Genomic DNA, 14,602 nt, shown 5'->3' with positions numbered 1-14,602 from the left:
TTTTTGAATATGTGTGTGTGTGTGTGTGTGTGTGTGTATTTCTTTGAAAGACAGAGCGGGGCCGGCGCCGCGGCTCACTAGGCTAATCCTCCGCCTAGCGGCACCGGCACACCGGGTTCTAGTCCCGGTCAGGGCGCCGGATTCTGTCCCGGTTGCCCCTCTTCCAGGCCAGCCCTCTGCTGTGGCCAGGGAGTGCAGTGGAGGATGGCCCAGGTGCTTGGGCCCTGCACCCCATGGGAGACCAGGAAAAGCACCTGGCTCCTGGCTCCTGCCATCGGATCAGCGCGCTGCGCCGGCCGCAGCGCGCCGGCCGCGGCGGCCATTGGAGGGTGAACCAACGGCAAAGGAAGACCTTTCTCTCTGTCTCTCTCTCTCACTGTCCACTCTGCCTGTCAAAATAAAAATAAAAAAAAAAAAAAAAAAAAAAAAAAAGACAGAGCGAAAAGAAAGGATCTTTCATCTATTAGCTCACTGCCCAAATGCCCCAGAACCCAGGGCTGGACCAGGCTGAAGCCAAGAGCTAGGTCTTCAGTGTGGGTGCAGGGATTACTTAGCCATCACCTGCCTCCTGGTGTACACATTAATAGGAAGCTGAATTGGAAGTATAGCCAGAACTCCATCTGCAGCACCCTGATATGGGATGCGTGCATCCCAAGTAGAGTCTTCACTGCTATACCAATACCAAACGTCTGCCCCTATAACTATTTCTTGAATTGCCAAGTTGTGTTTTTTTAGCAATTTTATTTATCACGAAAAACTTCCTGGAACTGACATTATGATACAGTAGGTTAAGCCGCTGCCTACAATACCAGCATCCCATAATGGAGTGCTGATTCAAGTCCTGTAAACTCTGCTTCTAATCCAGCTTCCTGCTAATGTAGTTGGAAAGATAGAAAAGATGGATCAGAAGTGGAGCAGACAAGACTCAGACCGGCACCCATATGGGACACCAGCGTCATAGACCGCGGCTTTAACCCACTGAGCCACAACACCAGCCCCATTCCTTTAATTGTTCAAATATAGTTTTCTTAGTTCTTATAAAATTTGTAATAATTATCTGGTGATTATAATATTTTGAGCTAATCAAAGACAAACTCTATTGCCTCTTAAATTTTATCTCCCACAAATGGGGCATGCTTTATTATTTCTTTAGATGATTCATGTTTTTTTTTTTTTTTTTTTTTTTTTTTTGCTGCTTAAAACTACATATTTTAGATCATGTATTGTAGCAATCTTGATTTAGATCCCTTCTCTCCACTAGGGAGGTATTTCTGGGGTTTTTTGTTTTGCGGCTTTCTTAGACTATTCTGTAAAGTTTGTCTCCTTTACAGTATGTGATTTCTGATGTCCCTAGTTATACATATTTTTTTAAGATTTATTTATTTATTTGATAGGCAGAGTTACACAGAGAGGGAGAGAGAGATAGAGATCCTTTATCCACTGGTTCACTCCCCAGATTACCACAAAGGCCAGGGCTGGGCCAACCAAAGCCAGGAGCCTGGAATTCCACCCGGGTCTCTCGAGTGGTGCAAGAACCCAAGCACTTGAACTATCTTCCTGCTTTCTCAGTGCATTATCAGGGAGCTGGACCAGAAATGGAACTACCTGGACTCAAACAGGCACCTGTTAAAAATGCTGGCATTGTAGGTGGCAGCTCAATAACCACTTTGCCACAACACCAGTCCCCCTAGTCATATTTAAAAAATTTTTGTTTTAATTCTCACAATTGACTTTCTTTTAAAAAAATTATTTATTTATTTGAAAGAGTTACACAGAGAGAGGAGAGGCAGAGAGAGAGAGGTCTTCCGTCTGATGGTTCACTCCCCAATTGGCTGCAACGGCTGGTGCTGCGCCGACTGGAAGCCAGGAGCCAGGAGCACCAGGCCTCCCATGAGGGTGCAGGGGCCCAAGGACCTGGGCCATCTTCTGCTGCTTTCCCAGGCCATAGCAGAGAGCCAGATCGGAAGTGGAGCAGTGAACCAGTACCTATATATGGTATGTCAGTGCTTTAGGCCAGGGTGTTAACCCACTGCGCCACAGTGCCAGTCCCCTCATAATTGTTCCTTCTCTTCTCTTCTCTTCTCTTCTCTTCTCTTCTCTTCTCTTCTCTTCTCTTCTCTTCTCTTCTCTTCTCTTCTCTTCTCTTCTTTTCAAGATTTTATTTATTTATTTGACAGGTGGAGTTACAGACAGAGTTACAGACAGTGTGAGAGAGAGACAGAGAGAAAGGTCTTCCTACCGTTGGTTCACTCCCCAAATGGCCACAACGGCCGGAGCTGTGCCAATCTGAAGCCAGGAACCAGGTGCTTCTTCCTGGTCTACCATGCAGGTGCAGGGGCCCAAGGGCTTGAGCCATCTTCTACTGCTTCTCAGGCCATAGCAGAGAGCTGGACTGGAAGAGGAGCAACCGGTACTAGAACCGGCGGGACCTAGTGCACCATGGCTCTGGCCCCCACAATTGACTTTCTAAAGATCACCTATGTATCAGCTTAGATTAATGGACAGATTATGCTTAAACCCTAGGCCTGAAAGCCTTCTATCTTTGCTGATGGATCTGTATATTGTTTGGGGAATGCATTCAATTTATAATTCTGTTCTAGTTCCTGCATTCACCCGGGGTCAACAGATACTGAGGACCCTCCCTGATTTTCCTCTTCTCCCCTTTATCTTCCCCTTTCCCTTTTTGTCTTTCAGCCTTTCTTTCTTTGAGACAGAGGGCTCCCACCAGGTAGTTTATTCCCCAGATGCCCTCAGTGATCAATACTGCACCAGGCTGCAGCTGTGAGTTGGGAATTCAATCTCAATCTGCCATGTGGTGGCAGGATCCCAACTTCTGGGCCCATCACTGCTGCCACCCAGGGTCCACATTTGGTAGGAAGTTGGAATCAGGAGCAAAGCTGATACTTGAATCCAGGCACTATGATACGGGATGTAGGCATCTCAGCCAGAGTTTTCATTGTTAGACCAAATGCTCAGCCTACTCTAGTTTTTTCCTTGGCAAGTGTGAAGCCTTGTATACCATTAGGAATCCCAAGATCTGCTGTGCCTATTTTGTTCCCCAGAACTCCCTTTTAGATTTCAGACCTGTTGCTACAGCAATTAGTGTTGCATGCTCAGAGTAACTACAGTAGTAGTCTTTCTGGATTATTTGTTATTATCACTCAGATAATATCACTGTCATTTTTTTTTTTTTTTTAGAGGTAGAGTTACCAACAGAGGGAAAGACAGAGAGAAAGGTCTTCCATCCATTGGTTCACTTCTTGAAATGGCCAGAGCTGAGTCGATCTGAAGCCAGGAACCAGGAGTTTGCTCCGGGTCTCCTATGCAGGTGCAGGGGTCCAAGCGCCTGGCCATCCTCCACAGCTTTCCCAGGCCACAGGCAGGGAGCTGGATTGGAAGAGGAGCAGCAGGGACATGAACTGGTGCCCACATGGGATGCCAGTGCTACAAGTGGAAGCTTAACCTACTGTGCCACCATGCTGGCCCCTCTCATTGTCATTTTTGACAGTGACTGTGGGCATGGGATTTTCTATGTTTAGCTTCAAATTAAATCAGCCCACTCTGATCTGGCTTGCCCTGGTAGAACTGACCCAAGGGAGCTGGCATGGGGGGTAGAGATATCTCCAGGCTAAAACACCACAGCTTCCATTGTTCCTTTTTATTTTAAAATTATTTATTCGAAAGGCTGAGAGACAGAGCTCTCCCATTTGCTGATTAATTTCCCAAATGCTTGTAATAGGCGGGGCTGGACCAGGCCAAAGCCAGGAGTCTGGAACCCAATTTGGGTCTCCCACATGAGTGGTAGGGACCCAGGTATTTGAGCCATCACCTGCTGCCTCCCATGGTACACATTAGCAGAAGAGTGGAATCTAAAGTGGAACTGGGACTCAAACCCAGGGGATCCATCCCAAGTGTATCCTTAACTGCTATGCCGTATGCCCAGCCTGCGTCACTGTTTTTAATATGTTTTCAGTAGTATTTTTGAATAAACATTTATCACTTTGTTATATGCTTTTGATTGATTTTCAGAGACCCACAGTGTTTGTTTTTGACTATTTTGTCCAGTTTTAATTTTGTTTTCTGGAGAAAAGGTTTGCTGAACACTTTAGCTGTTCTAAAAGTTCCACTTTTATGCTTTATTTTTTGTATCTTTATTGTTATTTAATTTTAAAAATTCCCTAGCTAGACCATAATCTACTTTGTGCAGACATTATCTTCCTCTTTTGCCTATAGTAGTCATCTCAGAAGGCATTAAACCTTTAAGCTTTAATTTCTTTATCTGTCAAATGAAATTAATCCTTGCACTGCATACTTCAAAGGATCAAGTAAGATAATGGTTAAAATCTCATTGTAAAGTATAAAGCATTTTAAATGATAGAATTCTTAGAAAATTCCAAAGAAGTTTGCAAGCTAAAACACTAATTTTAAATGTATTTATTTGCTGATTCACTCCCCAAATACCCACAGTGACCAGGGCTGGGCCAGGCTGGAAGCCAGGAGCTGAGAGCTCAGTGCAGGTCTCCCACTTGGGTGGCAGGGACAAAACCACTCACCGCTGCCTCTCAGGGTCCACATTGGCAAGAAGCTGCAGCCAGGTACTCTGATGTGGGACGCAGGCACCTTAACTGGCATCTTACCCACTAGGGGAAACGCTGTAAACACTACCAGCTATTGTGCAAATGGTATGTCTAACTGTTCATCCTTTATCTCTGTGGGTTTTTTCTTCTTGCCATTTTATGTTGTAGATTTTGCTCTTGTTTTGATGAAATCATCCAGGTGTTTTGGAGGCAACTGTAAGCCACTTGCAAAACAGAGGGTAGAAGTCAAGGAGTGAAAAGCAGCTTCTCCAAAAGGGAAGTTTTCAGCATCTCTGTTTTCTCTCTCACTACTGCTTGTTGTCCCAAGATGAGCTCCCAGGAGAGGCTTGTCTGGGACTGGGAGTTGATACTGGAGAAGTGTGAAGCCAGATCCTTGACTGGGATATGCCAAGAAGTGCCAAACGCCTTGAAGGTTTTTTTTGTTTGTTTGTTTTTGTTTTCTGTTTTTCAGAGTTGTCTTTGGGAAAAGCAGGACAAGGGATTCATTAGTCAGTCATCTATGATGTATTCAGTGCTTATTATGTGCCAGGTAATATTCTGTGCACTGGACAAAAACCAAAATAGAGAAGAATCCTGTTCTGTTGGAGGAAAGAATAAACAATTAAGCAAAATATGTTTGCCAGTGATGCATGTTGCCATGGTTTGAATGTTTGTACCCTCTGAAACTCAGGTTGAAATTTAATTGCCAGTGTAACAGTATTGGTAGGTGGGGCCTGTAAGAGGTGATTAGGCCATGAGTGTTCTGCTATCATACATGGGGGTAGCGCCTTTAAAAAGGGTTTTTGGGAGTGGGTTCTCTCACCTTTGCCAGATTCCGGTCCCTTGATCTTCTAGATCCATTATAAATCATGTCATCGTCTCAGGTATTTTGTTATAGCAGCTGAAAATAGACTAAGACAGATGTCAATAGGAAACATAAAGCAGGCTAAGAAGTCAGAATAACAACACATAGAGCGATTTTAGATATGTTGTTAAGAAAGGCTTTTCTGGTAAGGTGATGTTTGAGCAAAGACCTAGAAACAAAGGAACATGCCATTTTGGATATCCAAGGAGAAAGGTATCTGGTGTAGGAAAGAGCAAATGCAAAGACCCTGAAGCAAGAACATGCCTGTTGTGTTCAGCAAATAAGGTTATTGTGATTAAAGTAGAGAAAATAAGGGGTAGTAGTAGGAGTTGCGACCAGAGAGGAGATGTACAAGGCCAGATCATATAAATCCTTTATAGGCTTTTATAAAGACTGAGTTTTATTCTGAATAAGCTGAGAAGTCATTGTAGAGTTGTAATTGCTGGCACAAGTAGTGTATTTACTTAGTGTGGTTCAGCCATGGAGCAGGGGCAACTCTATGCTTGACTCTGGGCACATAGGTAGGTGGGACTTGCGTGGTGGATTGCCCTCAGTTTGTCTCACTTCAAAAGTAAAATCAGATCAGATGGTAGCACAAGGCAGCTAAGAATCTAGGCAGCTGGTAGGAATAGAAGTCAGACAGATACTGCTTTTGTTATCTTACAGCTGCCTATGCGTTCCCAAGAGGGATGCAGCAGATGCCAGGTACTAAGGTAGATATGAACTCCTTACGTGGTCGGATCTGTCAGGGTCCAAGCAGAGCACAGGGACCCCTGGATTAAAGGAAGGTTGAAGGCCAGCTATTCCAGAGGAGAATCTGGTGCCAGGCTGGGAGACTAGGGAGCTGGGAGACTCCTGTAGCACAGTGGAAGTAGCGTGGATCTTGGAATCAGACAGACTTTTCCTCACTTCTTAGTAATGAGACCTTGAATGAGACATTTCATTTTTCTACACTTAAATTTCTTTATGTCTAATTTTGTAAAAATAATACTGCTTTGAAAGGTCATTATGACCTTAGAAGACATAAGGACTTCATGAGTCCCTAGCACATTTCTGTCACATGGGTGGTGTTCAGTAAATGGTACCTGCTGATAGTGGAGGTCATATTTGTATTAGTGCTAATGGTTAACTCTTACAGATTGTTTATTGTGTCAAGCATTGTTCTGAGCAGAAACTCTTAGGCTTCTGCAGTATTAGTACAAATGCAAATTTGTTTTCTTCACCCAAAACCTGCTGCTCTCAGAGTTACCCTACTAAATGGCATTTTTATCATTCTAGTTCGTCAAAGTCAGCCTCAAAGTCAACCTTGGTGTCTTCTTCTCATGCTCCATGTTCAATCCAGTAGCAGTTCCTGTCAGGTTGATCTTAAATATGACTACTTCCTGTGTCCACCATCACCATCATCACCCTAGTTCAATCAGCATATCTTTCATATCTTTTATTACTGTTTCAATAGACACCTGACTGATTGCCCTACTTCTCCTCTTGCCTTCTTGCCATCTGATCTCAGCACAACAGTTAGAGTAATCTTAAAATGAACTCAAATGATGCCAGTCTTCTGATCAAAACACTCCTAGTGACTTTCTTTCCATCTGGATTAGTCAGGGTTTTCCAGAAAGAGCCAGTACTACATGAATGTAGATATTTATGAGAGGGCATGGTTCATGTAATTATAAAGAGTTCCAAGAAAGGTGGTCTACATGCTGGAAATTCTGGGATGCTGGTAGGTAGCTCAGTCACAGTTCAAAGGCCTCAGAACCTGGAAAACTGATGGTTTAACTCCCAGTCTAAGACTGAAAGTCTAAATACCAAAGGAGGGGGGTGACAATGGTGAAAATCCTGGATTCAAAGGCCAGTGGTCCTGGAGTTGCGATGTCTAAGGCAACAGAAAAAAAGTCCATCCCAACACTCAGAAAAGATACCAGTTCACTGTTTGAATTTGTTATCTATGAGCCACTGGCCAAGTGGATTGTGCCCACCCACAATGAGGGCAGGTCTTGGTCCCCTAGTCCATTCAGATTCACACACCAACCACGTCTGGAAATGCTGTCATAACATAATAGCACACCCAAAATAATGCTTCACCAAGTTTCTAGGTATTCCTTAGTACAGTGGACATCTAAAATGAGCCATCATGGGCCAGTGCTGTGGCACAGTGTGTTAAGCTGCCATCTGCAGCACTGGCATCCCATACGGGGGCTGATTTGAGTCCCACCTGCTCTTCTTCCAATCCAGCTCCCTACTAATGCACTTGGAAAAGCAGCAGAGGATGGCCCAAGTGCTTGGACCCATGCACCCACATGGGAGACCTAGTAAAGGCTCCTGGCTTCAATTTGGCCCAGCTGTGGTTGTTGAGGCCATTTGGGCAGTGAACCAGCGGATGAAAGATTTCTCTCCTCTCTCTCTGTAACTCTTTCAAAGAAATAAATCTTTAAAAAAATAAGCCATCACACCATGTCACATAGAATACGAAGTCCGTATATTAGCCAACAAGGCCCTTTATGCTATGGCCCTCATTATCTGCTGATCTTCTCAGTTTTTTCATTCACTGCACTCGAACTAAACTGGTCTCTGAGCTGTTTTTCAAACTTGTTTCTACTTCAACATGTTTGCATTTGTTGTCTCCTCCATTTTGACAATCTCCCTTCTGCTGCATGCATGGCTTTGTTTTTCAACTTTTTCATTCTTTGCTCAAGTGTTACTCCACGATACTTTCTCATCTTATTTAAAATGGTAGCCCCTGGCTTCGTACACCCTACCCGGCTTCTGTATTTTTCCTTAACATTTATTGCTATCTAAAGTATGTTATGCTTCATTTCTTAAAAGACTTCCTCCCTCTCAACTAGAATGTAGACAGGAATTTTTGTTGTTCTTGTTCTATCTCAGTTTCTCTGTCAAGCTTAATAATAGAGAAATGGCACTTAGGAAAGAAAGTCTAAGGCAGTGGTCCTCAAACTGGGAGTCAAACCTTCTTGGCACTTAAAAGCATATATTCCTGAGCTGCATTCCAGGCAGCGCATAAAGGATCTTGTATGCCATGGGGAGGAGTTTGGATTTTCTTCCCAAGGATTTTGAGGAAAGTCATGCCGTTATCCAAACCTGTGTTTTGTTTTTGACAGATAGAGTTAGTGAGAGAGAGAGAGAGAGAGGTTTTCCTTCCATTGGTTCACCCCCCAAATGGCCGCTACGGCCAGAGCTACATCGATCCGAAGCCAGGAACCAGGTGCTTCTTCCTGGTCTCCCATGGGGTGCAGGGCCCAAGCACTTGGGCCATCCTCCACTGCCCTCCCGGGCCACAGCAGAGAGCTGGACTGGAAGAGGAGCAACTGGGACTAGAACCCGGTGCCCATATGGGTTGCAGGTGCTACAGGCAGATGATTAACCAAGTGAGCCACAGTGCCGGCCCCCCAAACTTGTGTTTTAACAAAGAATGTCAAGGATTAATTAGACTAATCTTTTTTTATTATCTCAGCCATCTTACCAGATATGATAGTGTGTTTATGATGTGTATTTATGTTATTAGCTTATTGCTAATTGGAGAATGGTCTATTCAGATCCTTCTACGCATTTTTTAATCTTGTCTTTTTATTGTTGACATATAAGGGTTCTTTCTGCATTCTGAATACAAATACTTTATCAGATATATGATCTGAAGATATTTTCTCCCATTTCATGGGTTGTCTTTAGTTTTTTGATGGTGCCCTTTAAAGTGCAAAAGTTTTCATTTAGATCAGTCCAATTATATGTATTTTCTTTCCTTTGGTTGTGTGTGCATTTTGTATTATATGTAAGAAAACTTTGCCAAATCCAAGCGTATTCTAAGGGTTTTGTACTTTTAGCTCATACATTTAGATCCTTGGCCCATTTGGGTTGCTAGTCTTAACTCTGCTCCTAACTTGCTTTGTGGCTTTGGATTGGTCCTCTACCTATTCCCAGCTTTGCTTTTTCATCTGTAAAATGAGAAGTCAGTTTATTTAATTAAATTTGTGACTACTTCAAGTTCTAAAATTCTCTATAATTTATGAAAAATGATGTAATAAATGGAAAGTACTTTGAGGAGTGTAAGGTACTTTCCAAGTGTGATTGAGTGTTGTCTTTGTAAAATATTTGTGTAAAAATATTGAAATAGTATTTTTCTGAATAAAATATTCTTTTAAATAAGTGGTAGTATATAAATATTTAAATTTACTTAGAAGTAAATAAAGCTGAAAATTCACTATTTCCATCATTGCAGAATGTTCTGTTAGACACGACTGCTCTAGAGTCTCCATCTGGAAAACATGAAAGTATGGGAAATATGCAGCCTGGTCTATTTTTACATTTATTATGTTACGGGCATAAGTATCTTAATTTTTATTCCAACTTCTTGCCCCCACAGAGATGAAGAATTCAAAGCAGAGGCACAACTAAGGTGCACAAGAGAGAGCAGGAGTCATTTAAAAAGATAGCAAGTGAACACATGACTGTGAACTACCCTACATGGAGAGATACCTATCATGAGTGGGCCAGAGAGTTGCGGAGGTGGGGGGCATGCCAGAGAAGGATCCATAACATGGCTTAGAAGCAAAGAGCAAAAAAGGGCCCCTCTCACATTATCAGCCTCTTTTATGAGTTGGGAGTGGTGCCCTAACTGAATATATAATTAGTGTGGGGTTTAGTATACCTGAGGCTTTCTGGGAGCTTCATGGATCTCCACATGGAGCTTAATTTACATGTGGCCATCATGCTGTCTTCTCCTTCTTGGTTCTGGATGAGACACACACAGGTGCATCATGGGAAAGTGGCACACTGGATTGACAAGTAAAGGGGTGGAGTTACAATACAGTGCTACACAGAAATTATGAAATTCTGGGGCTGGCATTGTGACATATTTGGTAGAGACAGTGTCTGCAATGCCGGAATCCCATATGGGCACCAGTTCATGTCCCGCCTCTCCACTTCCTATCCAGCTCCCTGCTAATGGTCTGGGAGAAGCAGCAGAGGGTGGCCCAAGTGTTTGAGCCCCTGCGACCCATGTGGGAGAACCAGATGAAGCTCTTGGCTGCTGGCTTTGGCCTGGCCCAGCCCTGGCTGTTGTGGTGATCTGGAGAGTGAACCAGTGGATGGAAGATATTTTTCTCTCACTCACTCACCCTTTCAAATAAAAATAAACAAGTAAATAAACAAACTTTTTAAAAAACAAATTATTAAATTCTTCCAGCTTTATTTATTCCTACTGCCTATCTGCCTAGTTCCCTCATATCATTTAGACCTTTTACAACTGTTAATTTTAATCTCCTCTGAAATAAAGGTAATAATGATTAAATAACAACAGGGCTGGGCCAGGTGAAGCCAGGAGCCTAGAACCCCATCAGAGTCTCCCATGCGGGTAGCCAGAGCTCAGTACTTGAGCTGCCTATCAGGCACATTAGCAGGAAGCTGGATTGGAAGTGCAGGTGGACACTGGACTGGATCCCAGGTTCTTCCATATGGGATACAGGCATCCCAAGTGGCAGCTGAACTTGTTGCACCAGAATGCCTGCCCTAAATTTAGCCTTTAGTTCCATTTTCCCACGAACTTTCTGAAGGATCCTCAAATCAGTGGTTTTCAAAGGCTGAGTGAGAGAGAGGGTAGCAATGTGGGGAAGTATTAATTTTGTCTACTCTATGCTCTTGTTTTGCACAAAGAATTCTGAGTGCTGATATATATAAGATAAATTTTACTCAAAAAGTGAGCAAGCAAACACATACACATGTGTGTGTGCGAGTGTGAGCATGAGATGCCCCACAGAGATACCAGTCATGAGTGGGCAGTGGGCCAGATGATTTGCCCTAAAGGAGAAGGGTGGGGGAAGAAAGACAGGACACCTGGAAGTCCCTCCAGTTATGCTCTTGTGGCAGAAGATGGAGCTCCTCCCAGTTGGCCTCCTTTATGAGGTCATGGGTGGAGCATCTCCAGGTGTGAGCCACCTGGGAATTATAGGGCACTTCCACAAGCACTACATGGAGTTCAGTATCCCTATTTTCATGGTATCTTCTTAGGTCGCAGATGAAGCAGCTGCATCGTGGGAAAGGGGAAATTTTGATTGACAAGTAGGAGAACAGAATTATACATGGGAGCTTGAGACTTCCAGCTCAGCATTCCTAAACTAACTGTATCCTACATCACTAGGGAACTGACTACAAAGCCTTTAGCGAACTTTTATTGGATGATAAAAATACCTTATACCTTGATTGTGGTGGTATTTTTATAGCTGAATACAGTTTGCAGGATTTACAGAACTGTATACCTAAGAGGGCTAAATTTTACTATTTGTAAATTATAACCAAGAAAGTTGTCATTAAAAAAAAATAAAAAGAAACCACTTTTTCAAGTGTTTTATTCTTTTCTGTTTTGTGGTTAGAAGAAACTCTGAGGCTCAGGAAGGCTCAGGGACGTGGCTGTGGTTCCACACTTAGTATGTGGCAGTTCCAGGGGTTGAACCTAAATCTGCTTGACTGTGGAGCTTGTGGTCTTCCTACTCCTTTCTAGCCTGCCCTGACACTATTCTGTAGTGTACTATTGTGTAGATTCTGTTTTGAAAGGCTGACCCTCCCTCAGGAGCCAGCAGCTCTGCCCTTGAGCAGCTCCACAAAAGTGATAGTCCTATTCTTATTCCAAATTTTGAATCTCTGACAGAACTTAATTCTCAGGGAGGTCTCAGTGAGGACTGACATTGACGCTGTTACAGAGTGCTGCCCTGCGCTTGATCTCGTCCTGAGGCTGAGGCCCCTCTTTGGAGCAGCAGGAGACAAGTTTCAGGGGAGAGCGATCCAACATGGGAAGCGAGATACACAGCAGACTCATAGAATGGCGGATGTCCTAAATAGCACTCTGGCCTCAGAATCAGCCCTAAAGGCATTCGGATCCGTCTGAAAATCCCATGAGAGTATTTCAGGCATGGAAAGCCAAGACACTCTGGCAAAAACAAAAAACAAAAAACAAACCCTAAATGAAAGATCTTTGTGAGTGAGATCCCAGTGGAAAGAACAGGTCTTCAAAGGAGGTACCTTTCTCTGAAGGGAGGAGAGAACTTCCACTTTGATTATGACCTTGTCTAAATAAGATAAGAGTCGGTGAACTCAAAAGGCTTCCATAGCCTTGGAAACTCATGACTGGAGCATAGGGAGATTACCGATGCCATAAACAGGAGTGTCAATTTGTTAAGTCAACAACAGGAGTCACTGTGCACTTACTCCTCATGTAGGATCTCTGTCCTTAATGTGCTGTACATTGAGATTTAATGCTATAACGAGTACTCAAACAGTATTTTTCACTTTGTGTTTCTATGTGGGTGCAAACTGTTGAAATCTTTACTTAATGTATACTAAACTGATCTTCTGTATATAAAGAAAATTGAAAATGAATCTTGATATGAATGGAAGGGGAGAGAGCGGGAAAGGGGAGGGTTGCCGGTGGGGGGAAGTCATGGGGGGCGGGGAGGAAGCCAATGTAATCCATAAGGTGTACTTTGGAAATCTATATTCATTAAATAAAAGTTAAAAAAAAAAAAAACCCTGAGTTTCTTTTATTATGAAAAACAGTTTCACACTTTGTCCTCTCAGCAACTCAGAGTGCCTTCTCAGAAGGAGAGTACTCAGATGTTTATGGGGCCAGTTGTGCTGCTTAGCAGTTGTTCTGGTCCATTTTGTGCTACTATAACAGAATATCACAGGTTGGGTAATTTATAATGAAGAGAAATGTATTGGCTCACTGTTTGGGAGCTGGGGAGTGCAATATCAAGGTGCTGGCATTTGGCAAAGACTTTCTTGCTACATCATCCCATGGCAGCAGAGTAGAAGAACAAAGAGAAGGCAAGAAAGAGCAAGATGAGATCAAACTTGACCTTTTATGAGGAATGCAACCAATAGTTATGGTGTTAGCCCACTGAGGGGGGCAGATCCCTCATGGCTGAATCACCTCTTGAAACTCTAATAATGGCAATTAAGTTTCCCACACTTGGACTTTGAAACCATAGCAGCAGTTTAACAGTTAATAGTCTTTCTTTACCCCAGCTTACTAGGCAGAGACTTGGTTAAGTAGAATAGAGATTCAAGTCAAGGAAAATGCATCTGCTGTGTGTGTTATCGTTGTCACATCATGGTCACTTACAACTGAATATCACTTTCTAGTTTGCAACTTATTTTAGTGTCCATGATCTCTCCTGATTCTCCCAGTGCCCTGTGAGGAGAGTTCTTATATTTAGAGGAAGTATTATTTCAGTGTATTCTTAGACAACTCTAGCTATGAAATTATTTTTTCCTTAAGTTGAACAGAGTAATGAAGGTACTTCCAAAATTTTGTGGAAAGTGGAACTAAAAATAAGTTTATTTTGGTGAAAAAAAATTTGAAATCTGTACAGATAAAAATATTCTAAAAATTAGTGCAAATATGTATAATGAAAAAACTGTACATGGATTTTAAAAATGTTTTGGACTGCAGTCTGTACACTGGGTACATTTCAGAGACTTTTCCTCTGAAATTGACTAGTGGCATTTTCCCTTTTATCTGTCTGATGTCCCCAGCTTCCTCTCCTTGAAAACCCATCTTTTCTTCACACCTCATTTCAGAACCCTGGACAGATTAATTAATTTCAGAGCACTTGTCTTTGAGCCAGCTGTTTACTGCCTACCTTCAACATTTAACTTGTTTCCTATCCTGAGGTGCTACACAAGGAGTTAATGACCTAAAAAATTGCCCATCTATCATGTGAACCCAGTTAGGAAGGAATTGTTTGGTTTTTATGAAGTGTAAATAATATATTTGGAGACACGTTTTCAAACATGTGTCAGCCTGTGTGTAAGAAATGGCTCCCTAAACAAGGTGGGACAAATTGCTGGCTAATAGAGCTTAATGGCAGATTTTCCATTAATCAGAATGGAGAATGTGCTTCATTGAGATAATTAACAGAGCACTTGTGCAGGTGATACTTATTGCACATGAATTTCCAAGTTTATTTTTTCCCTTGAATAAGTTTGGAAAGAGATCCTGGCCATGTTTCCTTGTTTGCTTTAAAATGATCGATGATTATAAATTCCCACTTGCTTTTTAAAGCTGCCAGGAACTGAAATCTTGTCCTCTGCAGTTGCAAGCGGTGAGTGAGACCCTTGCTGCTCTTCCAGCAGACTGTATGCCTATCAA

General features: G+C 42.7%; 1 protein-coding gene across 11 annotated transcripts in view; it reads left to right on the top strand.

Annotated features, from left to right (window-relative positions):
• FAM168A (family with sequence similarity 168 member A) overlaps positions 1–14,602 on the top strand; it is a 195,098-nt gene that overhangs the window by 113,649 nt on the left and 66,847 nt on the right. The gene's annotated exons all lie outside the window — the stretch shown is intronic.

The sequence above is a fragment of the Oryctolagus cuniculus genome, chromosome 1, assembly GCF_051225735.1.
Source record: "Oryctolagus cuniculus isolate XC-2025 breed Fujian yellow rabbit chromosome 1, ASM5122573v1, whole genome shotgun sequence".
Classification (NCBI taxonomy): domain Eukaryota; kingdom Metazoa; phylum Chordata; class Mammalia; order Lagomorpha; family Leporidae; genus Oryctolagus; species Oryctolagus cuniculus.
Note: the sequence above shows the minus strand (reverse complement) of the source record. Positions and strands in the feature narration are given on the sequence as shown.